This window comes from Geotrypetes seraphini, chromosome 3, assembly GCF_902459505.1.
Source record: "Geotrypetes seraphini chromosome 3, aGeoSer1.1, whole genome shotgun sequence".
NCBI lineage: Eukaryota > Metazoa > Chordata > Amphibia > Gymnophiona > Dermophiidae > Geotrypetes > Geotrypetes seraphini.
The window spans coordinates 353,036,062-353,045,223 of record NC_047086.1 but is presented as its reverse complement, the minus strand read 5'-3'; the positions used below and the strand labels follow the sequence as shown (position 1 = coordinate 353,045,223).

The 9,162-nt window shown below is 40.8% G+C and overlaps 1 pseudogene; it reads left to right on the top strand.

Annotated features, from left to right (window-relative positions):
• Positions 1–429: 429 nt before the first annotated feature.
• On the top strand, positions 430–1,023 carry LOC117357497 (annotated as a pseudogene).
• The last annotated feature ends 8,139 nt before the right edge of the window (positions 1,024–9,162 follow it).

Sequence of the window (9,162 nt, the reverse complement as noted above, 5' to 3'; positions counted from 1 at the left end):
TTCAAAATAGAGTCCCAATGGCTCATAGATTGAGATGAATGACTTTCATGCCATGGATAATCAAGTAAGTGCATGCATTGTTGAAAGTTAAAATCATCTGCACTTCAGTATTAGGGAGCAGCTGGGGAAATTATTATTTTATACTGTTTCTGGGAATGTTGATTTTCTTTCTGCTGGGTCGTCCCCCTCCCCCTTTTTTTATCATCACAGGAGAATAGTTAAGCTCTGGAACGTGTTGTTAGAGGTTGTGGTAAGAGCGGATAGCATAGTTGGTTTTAAGAAAAGTTTGGACGACGCACGTGTGGAAGACAAGAGAAGACCTACTTGGAGAGTGGGGAGGGGATTCGGCTCGGGCGTTCCTGCTTCAACAGTGCTTGAACGGAACGCAGTGCTCGATCCCTCGAGTACAAACGGCGACTTGTACTCGTAGCTGTGCCCCGGTATCCGTTTTCTTCGTGACTCCCGCTCGGCGCCATGAGTTCCCAAGTGAGACAGAACTATCACCAGGACTGCGAAGCGGCCATCAACCGGCAGATCAACCTGGAGCTGTACGCCTCCTACGTCTATCTCTCCATGTCCTACTACTTTGATAGAGATGATGTTGCTCTGAAGAATTTTGCCAAGTATTTCCTGCACCAGTCCCACGAGGAGCGAGAGCATGCTGAAAAACTGATGAAACTTCAGAACCAGAGAGGCGGCCGTATTGTCTTGCATGATATCAGGAAACCAGAACGGGATGAATGGGGCAGTGGTGTGGAGGCATTGGACTGTGCTCTGCAGCTAGAGAAGAATGTGAACCAGTCACTCCTGGATATGCACAAGCTGTCAACGGATAGGAATGACCCACATTTGTGTGACTTCCTGGAGAACCATTACCTGGATGAGTAAGTTAAAGCCATCAAGGAGCTTGGTGACCATGTGACTAACCTCCGCAGAATGGGAGCACCACAGAATGGCATGGCAGAATACCTGTTTGACAAGCACACCTTGGGGGAGGAGTCAAGCTAAATGGGCTACATATGCTTTGCCCTGTGAGCCAGTCTGCTTTCAATTGCATGAGCCTATAATGTCCTGTTACTCCCAATAGGACCGAGTTCTTATCCATGCTGTAACATTTTTGCATCTAATAAAGTGATTTCTGGTTAAAAAAAAAGAAAAGAAAATTTTGGACAATTTCCTGGAGGAAAAGGCCATAGTCTGTTATTGAGAAAGATATGGGGGAAGCCACTGCTTGCCCTGGACAGGTGGCATGGAATGTTACTACTCTTTTGGTTTTTGCCAAGTACTGATGACTTGGATTGGCCACTGTGAGGATGGACTACTGGGCTTGATGGACCATTGGTCTGACCCAGTAAAGCTATTCTTATGTTCTTATGGAGCAATGTGGTTTTGGTCCTTCCCTTCAGGGCCCTTTACTCAACACCAGATACCACCATCCATGCCTTCAGTCTACACCTCCAAAAAGTTGTTGAGTTCTCCCTTCTCACAACCCCCTTGTATGTCCCTCTAGAATTATCTGAATATCCTTGGTGGTCTAGGAGAGACCATTGAGGTAAGAGCAATGCCCGTTCACTCCTACCCATGGCTACACCAAATCCAATATGGTGGCTGTGATCTCTTACTGTAGTATCTCAGTTCTATTGAGACCCCCTAGAAGTACCATAAGCCTATGGTGAGAAGTTGTTGCCATATTGGATTTGGTGCAGGAAGTCTAAAAGCCTAGGATTAGAGAAAGTTGGAAAAAGCCAGAGGGAAGAGAAAAAAGCTTCTAGGAGAGATCTCAGGACTGCTAAGAACTACAAAGATGATGTTAGGGACAGCAAGGCAGGACAGGTATCTTGTGAGTTTGCATTACATAATCTTTTTGTTGAACCCAACTATAACAATAAAGACGTTTGCTATTTCTGAGTTGCAATTTGGTTGCTCACTTAAAGGATGATAGTGTCTAATGATCTCAAGGTAGTGAAATAATAAGGCAATGGTGGAAATCAGAAAGATTCTAGGCTGAATAGATAGAAGCATAACTATCAGAAACAAGGAGTTGATAATGGGATTGTACCCATTGTTGATGGTCCAGTTTTGGAGGCCATATCTCATTAAAGATATAATGGCTAGAGGTAATCCAGTGGGCAAACAAGCACATTGGTCTAGGGCAGGGATGTCAAAGTCCCTCCTCGAGAGCCGCAATACAGTTGGGTTTTCATAATTTCCCCAATGAATATGCATGAGATCTATTTGCATGCACTGCTTTCATTGTATGCTAATGGATCTCATGCATATTCATTGGGGAAATCCTGAAAACCCGATGGGATTGTGACCCTCGAGGAGGGACATTGACACCCCTGGTCTGGGGTCTGCACCAGCAAACATATAAGATGAATTGTATAAAAGTGTATATCTAGAGTAAAGGAGAAATAGTGCAGAATATATTATTGCACATGAAATTAACACTTTCCAAAAGAAAAGAAACTGTAGAACCAGGGGACAAAATATGAAACTGCAAGGGCATAGACTCAGGAACAACATCAGAAAATATTTTTTCATGCAAAGGATGGAAATCCTTATTGGGAAAGGTAATGAAGACAAAGTATGGTGATACAATTCAAAAAGGAGTGGGATATGACGTTTACTCACCTCATATTGTCAGAAGTCTCCCCAGCAAAGCGCTTTTCAAGCTAACAGAACCATTGTATGAAATTCATTTTACAAAGATGTGATCTTCCTATATAATAAAAAAGTATTGCATGTGTTTAATCTAGTTGTTCTTTCTTAGTATTCTTAGACTCCTGATGCAGGGAACAGTGATTAAATACCACCCATGTTGAGCCTGTATGCACTCTAATCAGGGCAGGATTAACCAATAGGCCAAGTAGGCACGTGCCTAGGGCCCAAAATGGTCAGGGAGGCCCGATGAAGGAGGGCATCAACATTGTTTTTCCAAACGGCGATGGGCCCTTCCAGCATCGATCGGCAATGTGGGCCCCCCCCCCCGATCGGCAACGCAGGCCCCACCTCGATCGGCAATGTGGCCCCCCCCCATCAATGGAAAGTAAGACAAGCAAGCAATGGGGGGTAAGAAAGGCAACGGGAACTGTAATTGTGCAAACGGTGCTGCTTGCCCAAAGCTTCCCTCTGACACAGCTTCCTGTTTCCGCCTGGGAGCATGGTGGGGTGGGGCGAGGCAGGGGGCCCAGTGTATTTGTGTGCCTAGGGGCCCTCGATGAATTAATCCTGCCCTGACTCTAATACCAAAGATCTATGCAGTTTATCACAATAAGAGATGTTTTTGTGCTGGATCACCCCCTTTTGTTAGCTTGGTCAATCCCACTGTGTTTTGTCCATTGTTTTTTGTGACTTGTGGGATCTTTGGTTTTTGCATGCTGTCTCTCACATTTACAGCTAATGTTTGCTGTAGTAGTTGCATCAAGGTAAAGAGAGCTTCCTTAAGTAGTGCATAAGATGTGACATGTATAGGCAACCTATCCAAGTGTGCTTGAAAATTATTTTAAATCAAGCCTTTAGCTCCCAATACAATAAGCAATAGTTCTGCATCTTTGAGCCACATTTTGTTAGCCTCTGATTGCCATGTGTTGCATTTTAAAAATCTTTCCTCCCTCTATCCATTTACAAAATACAATTGTTTGGAACTGACACATTTAAAATCAATGTCATTTGGGTGTTTTTCTTCTTTACCACGATGTCCTTTTTTTTTTTTTTTTTGCATCACACTTTTTATTGGTTGGAATAAGAATGTCTCATTTTCTATAATTCCCTTTTCATAATGTTGTGTCTTGTGCTTCCTCTTCCAGAATTATCAGGTTCCCTTTTACTAAGCCGCATCGGAGTAACATCAGAGCAAATAGTGCTCCAGGCCATGGTAGAAACCTCTACTGTGGTATAGTTTAAAAAAAAAGGGGGGGGGGGCAGGGGGTTATCTATCTCAAGACAAGTGCTGATATCAGGAGAGGAAGGGCACAACACAATCCTCGTCCAAGTCCAAGACAAATTTGAGGAAATTAAAACAAAATTGGATAAAAGTGCTTTAAGAACTTGTTGATAGCACAATTTTGTTACTCCAAAAATGTACAAGAACAGAATGGTATGTGAAGTAAAGCGTCCAGTGAATAAATACAAAACAAAAAAAATTTATCATAAATAATTTAAATAAATAAACAGATAATATTTGTAAAGTAATGATAAATAGTCTAAAAACCTTTGAAACACTTTTTCATTGAATTCAGCTGAACTCTTACATGTTTTCTCCCAGTTAAATAAATTTAAGATCATCTATCCAGCAATTATCCCTTCAACCTTAAGTCACTTTATCAGATAAGTAGTTTACTTTAATCCTTAAAACAACCTTTACTATATTAAAGTATTTTTACCAAATTACTTATTATAACTCACATATAAGGACTGATTCTTTGTGTTTTATTTTCTTTTACAGTTTCCAGTTAACATTGGCCTAAAGATTACTAAAGTAAGTGCGAGTATTATCACTATATACAGGCCCCTTTTACATAGCTGTGGTAGTGATGCTGCCACAGTAAGTGCACCAAAACTAGAGGGAATTGGATGGGCTTCGGTGCATTTACCATGGCAGCATCACTACTGTGGCTTTGTAAAAGGGACCCTATGTCTTTTTCTAACTTCTTTTTATTCTTTTCCCTTTTTAACTATTACACGCGTAACTATTTCATCCCGCGCTAACCCCTGCGCTGGCTAAAAACTACCGCCTGCTCAAGAGGAGGTGGTAGAGGCTAGCGCGCCCGGTGGTTTAACGCGCACTATTACGCACGTTAAACCGCTAGCGCGGCTTGATAAAAGGAGCCCTTAGTCTCTCTTTTAGTGTGTTCTCCTGAAGAGATGCCACTTATCTGTCTTTCTTGAGTGTCTCTTCTCCTCACTTGTGGTGGAGCTCTTATTCTTCAGGCCTGAGATCTCCAACAGCTGTTTTCCCAGTCTCTGCACAGTTGCTCCTATTCCCTACCTTTAAATAAAATAAAGGGAACAAAACCCTAGTCTTTCTTTCCCTGAATCTCTGTCTTTGGTTTCTGACTTTTAGATAACCGTATATTTTTTTATTTTTTTACTATTGTGCCTTTTACTTTGAGTCCCTAGGGCCTAGACTACGAAAAGACTATTCCCTTCCTAAAGAAGAGTATTCTTTAGCGGGGCCTAAAAATTTACTTTCAGACAAACTTTATAGTTCCATACAGTTCTCACAGCAGTCACACAGAACTGTCTTAATTCTCACTGCTGGTCTCAGTTCTCCACACAGCCCCTGAGCTTCCTAAGGAACAGGTGCTACAATAGCAAGTACTGTAGGTTTCAGCTCTGGGTCTAGCAGTGGCACAAGTCTGCAGCTTTTCGCCTCTTCTCATTGTCTCACTCATAGCAGAGCCACTCAGATAATAAAATCAATGTCACTTATAAGTACACCGAAGTGTAATATAGAATAACGAATAAATTCTCTAGAGAGATTAGCTCTCTCAGTCAGTCATAGACTTCAACGCTGTTTCTGTGGCAAAGTCTGAAATTAGCTCCTTAACTCTGTCACAGTCAGCCATCAAACACTTCTATGATACCAATTTCAACACTTTTTCTTACTTATTTCTAAAATTCATTTCCTCCTCACATGAGTACCTGTCACACGCATCTTCACTCATTCCTCTGTGAGACCCTTCTCCTCATCTGTAACCTGAGAGACAGTAACTTCAGTGATGCCACCATTCCCGCCAGAGTCCTCTAACCAATCATAGGCATGCATTAACAGACTAGTTTGAACTTGAACATACAGTTCTAAATTGAATTTCTTATAGAAACCTATTACCAAACCTTGATTTTACTCAAATAAATAATAATAAAAGTTTTCTTACATACTACTTTCACTTTTCTCAGAATATTAATATTAATCTATATTAACATTTTATAATCTTTCCCAAATTTTAAAATAATTTTCAATGGTATTCTATACATAAATTTTACCTCCAAAACCAATGACATTTCCTCATGTCAATGTAACACTATCATATGTTTTAACCTTTTAAAGCTCAAAAAAAGCAAAAACTCTACTTTTAACAAAAAAAATTTCAAATTCAAAACAACTTAGGACTAGATGCACTATAGTTACAGTTAGTTTATTTGATATACTGCATTTCGTAACAATTATAGTCAAATCAAGGCGTTAACAAACAATAAAATATCTAATATTAGGTGCTTGGAAACTTCCCTATCTATCCAACAGGCAAACAATCTAGCTAAAGCACCTATATAAAACTATATAACTATAAGGTACATTTCAAAAGAGTAAAAATAAAAACAATTGAAAAAAAATGCATAATTGAGATCAAATAGATAGGAAAATGAAAATAAAGAAGTGAAGGAAAAAAAATTGAATTTAACAGCAAGGTCGTCTCTGGAAAAGTCTGTAACCAACCAACAGCAGTGCCCCAAAGTGGCTGAAGAACGTGACCCTTGGCGATGCCAAGGAGGAAAAAGGGAGGATCTGAAGAGATTAAATGCTCCAATCGAGTACCGATGGTTGCTAAATCAGTTTGACTGGTTTAGTGACTGTCGGAATTTGTTGACTCGATGTTGAAAACGGCTCACCATGTGGTTTTCCATGCGGTCATACATTCTCCAATTCTGGCATGCAAATGACCCCATTACTATTAAAATGAGGTAATTAATATTAAATCCAGCCATCCGATCGGTGGCCTAACATTACATGCCATAATCGGATCAGTAATACTGACGCCCCCCCCAAAAAAAACAGGTCTGATGTTTTTTTCTATGGGCACAGATAGTGTGTGTGTGTAACACATATATATCTGGCTCATAAAAATAAAAATTGAGTCAACTCCCCCCGATGATAACCCCCCAAAGGTCCCCCCAATGAGCCCCTGGAACAAAAGTAGAGGCAGGCGGTTTGCCCACTCCCTCCTGCAGTCGTAATTCCCCTGCCAAAATGACCCCCTCTGGACCAACTACTCCCCTCCCCACTTTACAGAAAATCAGCAGGAAGGATGCCCACTCCATCCTGCCACCAGATGCTCCCCGGCACCCCCAAATCTCCCTCATACCTCTAAATTATGATGACATCAGGAGGGATGCCCAGTCCCTCCAGCTCACAGGCCCACCACTCCAAAATGGCAGGCTTTCTCCTTCCCGGTGCATCCTGGGATGCACAAGGAGGGGCCTAAGGCCCTGATTGGCTCATATACCCAAGGCCCCTCCCTCCCTGCCACTTAGCTGTTCGGGTTTCCTCAAACCAACTCTGTGTGTGAGAGACGGTTTCTAAGCAAGTGAACAGATGGGATTACGTCTGCCTTCCGCAAAACTCATTTGCATGGGTAGTCATTTGAACATTGATTGCTGTTTAGAAACCAGCCAAAAAATTGGCCCATAGCAACCCACAAGGTATTATTACCAAGTTTTGTGCATCTAGCCCTTAGACTTTTCCTTTAGGATCTAACCTGGCTCTGACCACCATCTAACTGAAGATAATAGAAAACAATATAAAGACAGTCAAGTGCAAAGCGTTGAAAAGCAAAGCAGAGACTTTGTAAAGAAGATTGTGTTGGAGGAAAAAAAAACATAATAAAGGGCCCCTTTTACAAATCCACTGCAGTAAGACCCTTGTAGCAAATGTGACACAGTCCATTACAGTTACAGTTAAATCATTTATATTCTGCTATTGCCAGCAATTAATTCATAGCGGATAACATAGAAAGAAGTTAGATTAGTAAATCTAGGATATACATATAATAAAATCAAACTAGGTAAAGAAAAGTAGTATCCCATTAACTACAAAGATTAAATTTCTGAAACAGAAAAGTTTTAAGTGCTTTGTTAAAGACATTAAAAGTAGTTATAGATCATAATTGAGTTGTCAAAGTTGACCAAGCAGAAGCAGCCTTAGAAGAGAAAATAATAATAATAATTTTATTTTTATATACCGCCAAAGCCATAGTAGTTCAAGGTGGTTTACAACAAGAAGAGCTGGACAGTCAGCGAAAAAAATAACAATGAAGTCTTTGGTTACATAAAGTCACAATGTAGGGATATCGAGGGGAAGGTTTAAGAGTTCTTGGTTACATATCGGTTAAACAGGTTGGTTTTAACTAGTTTTCTGAAGTTAAGATAGGATGAGGAGTGCTTGATGATGTTGCAGAGCTAGCTGTTCTGTTTTTACTTGCATGGAAGGCTAGAGTTCTGTCAAGGAATCTTATGTATCGGCAGGTTTTTATTGTAGAGTGGCTGAACATATGTATTCTGCATGTAGGCCTGGTAGAACAATCCAATTTAAAATGGGAGACCAGGTATAGGGGGGCCATACCAAGAATAGATTTGAAACAAAGGCAGGCAAATTTGAACAGCACTCTTGTTTCTAGGGGCAGCTAATGGAGTTTTTGATAGTAGGGGGTTATGTGATCCCATTTTTTTAGGCCGAAAATCTGTCGTACTGCAGAATTTTGTATGATTCGGAGTCTTTGAATGGTTTTCTTGAGGGACTTCAGATAGATGATGTTACAATAGTCGAGCAGACTTAAAATGAAGGATTGTACCAGTAGGCGAAAGGATGCTGCATCAAAGTACTTTCTGATGGTTCTAAGTTTCCATAGTGTTGAGAAGCCTTTTTTGATCAGTGACTCTGTGTGAATATCTAGGGTAAGGCAATGGTCTAGCGTCACTCCCAGGATTTTTATGGAATCGATGATAGGGAAGTCCTGTCCATTCAAGGAAATTGAAGTATCTTTGATTTTGTCATTCGGGCTCGCCAGGAAGAATTTGTTTTTTTCAGAGTTGAGTTTCAGTTTGAACTCGGTCATCCATGACTCAATTTGCTTTAGTGTTGATGCTAGATGATTCTTCGCTTCGGGAGTCAGGTTTGTTAGAGGATGGACTATGGTGATGTCATCAATATAAATGTAGAATTTGATTTTTAATTTTTGTAGTAGAGTCGCCAATGAGTCTAGGTAAATGTTGAACAGGGTGGGGGATAGGGGGAAACCTGTGGGACTCTGCATAGGTTTACCCAGCTGGAGGATTGATTGTTGTCACTATGGACTCGGTACGATCGTTTAGTCAGGAAACCTTGGAACCAATTCAATACATTACTGGTGAGTCTAATTGTCTCCAAGCAGTCAGTTAGGATGG